This window comes from Scardinius erythrophthalmus, assembly GCF_964197995.2.
Source record: "Scardinius erythrophthalmus genome assembly, chromosome: 9".
Lineage (NCBI taxonomy): Eukaryota > Metazoa > Chordata > Actinopteri > Cypriniformes > Leuciscidae > Scardinius > Scardinius erythrophthalmus.
Genome location: NC_138229.1, coordinates 1,349,318 through 1,351,782, shown reverse-complemented (window position 1 = coordinate 1,351,782; position 2,465 = coordinate 1,349,318).

Here is a 2,465-nt window from a genome sequence, read left to right as displayed (position 1 = left end):
CATTTGTGTCTTTTATTTGTATTTGCTGTTCATATTCCTCAAAGTCGCACTTCAGTATTGCAGGGAATTCACGTCTGACCTGCCTTGCGTATGTTTAAAGTCCCCCCGTGGTGTTTTTAATCTGCTTTAAGACAAACCATGTGTAAATTCATAAGTCGACAGCATTGCTGAGTATTTCCTCCTTAAAACTGCAGTGAACCAAAGACAGTCTCAAAAACACGCTTTGAAATCGCTGGTGTTTCTGACGTCACAAACTACCTTGTAACCAATCAGATCAACGTGTGATCGTCAACCAGTGGATCTCTGAGCTGAGTGAGTGAGTGGAGGCGGCGCTCATTTGCATATTCATAGAACCGCGCATACTAAATGAGGCGAGGGTGTCGAGTTACATTCAAGATATTTTAAGGCATGAAGAATTGTTTGCAAGGAATTTTTTTTTTAAATATGTCATTTTATGATCAAAGATGAGTTTTAAAGGATAAAATGATTGACTACAGGGGGACTTTAACTATTAAAACTCGTGACCTTTGAACTGTTGAGTTAAGTTAAATATTGAGAATTAACAATACAAAAATATCGGATTTTTATGGTGAAATAAAATTAAGCACCTGCTTGAATATTGCAGTGTTTTTTATTTGTTTCATAAAGATTGTATCAGACTCATTTAGACAGTGATGCTTTTATAGAGGCTAATAACTTCAACCCACATTTATTCCACATATTAACTTTTTCCGCCAGTATTTTTGTTTTTAAGTTGCCAGTCAGCGGCAGCATTTTTTATATGTATATAAAAAATGTCATGGCCACCAGTATATTTTGTTGTATGAATATCTGAACATGCAATATATATATATTTTAAAAAAGAATAGAGACTTTAGCTTCATGCATTCTTTTAAATCAACAATTGAATGTGGGTAAGTTTCATTCAAAGGCAACATTTCGATCAAAACCTTGAGAAAATTGCGTTCTTGTCAAAGACTACATCATGGATTCAGAGCAAATGATTTCAACATTTTATTCAGTAACATTACGCAGTTTTGATTAATATTCTGTTTAATGATCGCGTTATTTTACATGTACGTCAGCAATGCTTCTAAAGTTCATTCATTTTCAATATATTAATCGTGTGTGTGTGTGTATATATATATATATATATATATATATATATATATATGTGTGTGTGTGTGTATATATATATATATATATATGTGTGTGTGTGTGTGTATGTATATATATATATATATATATATATATATATATATATATATATATATATATGTGTGTGTATATATATATGTATATGTGTGTGTGTGTGTGTGTGTATATGTATGTATATATATATGTGTATATATATATATATGTATGTGTGTGTGTATATGTATGTATATATATGTATATATATTATTGGTGGGCCGTTATCGGCGTTAACGTGCTGCGTTAACGTGAGACTCTTATAGGGCGATTAAAAAAAATATCGCCGTTAATCTATTCTCAAAGTTGGGTTGGGAGCTGGGTCTATACTATGCAAGCTATGATGACTTTCACCTTGATATTTTAGCGCGGATGTATACCATTCGGTTCGGTGTACGGTACGCATTTTCAAACCGAACGGTTCGTTGGACCATTTTTTCTGCCGACCAAAGTTTCGTTATTTCAAATGTAGGCGCGTCGCGCGTGGCAAGCGCGCTCATAATGTAGAGACGCCGGCGCGACCACAACATTGTCCGACATCAAATGGCAAACGTAATGTAAGCGGAACGAAACTGAGCTACTCGTTATTGTGTGGCTGACGGACCGTTGTTTATCAGTTTGGACCAAAGCAGCCGATCGTGATCATGCGACACTGTTACTACACAGCGCTAATAAGAGATCCAGTAAAGAAAGCATTTGAATTCGCCACAGAAGTAATAACATCGCTGCGAGATCTAGTGAGAAACATTCACATTTCTCCGTTATTAACAGATCAAACAGCGCGTGGAAGCCAGGAAGAAACATTGTGGCATGAATGAACTATCCAGTGTCCACAGATCTGCAACATTCACCATGGATTTACTGTAGTATACACTAACTGCAACCATGGAAGTTTGGCAGGAATAGTAGGCTATAATGCCTTCAAGTAACATTACATTGGTTTTATTTTGACATTATGAATAAAATTGCTGCCCTCAAATGTTAATCTGAACTAAAAATAGACCTTTGTTTATAACTACTACAATATTAGGCTACATTTCATTTTTTCCAAGGAGCTGTTTTGTTTTATATGCTCATAAGAAGAGTCTATTATAGCTCCATCATTGCTCAAAGTAAAAAAAAATTATAATAAAAAATCATACTTTATTATGTTAGTTTTAATAAATAAATAAAAAAAATCTCTGGCATTTCTTCACAAGTTCTTTTGAATGTCACTTTGTATTTAAGAAACACGTGCCCTTTATTCATTATTTGGGTAGCACACACATATATTC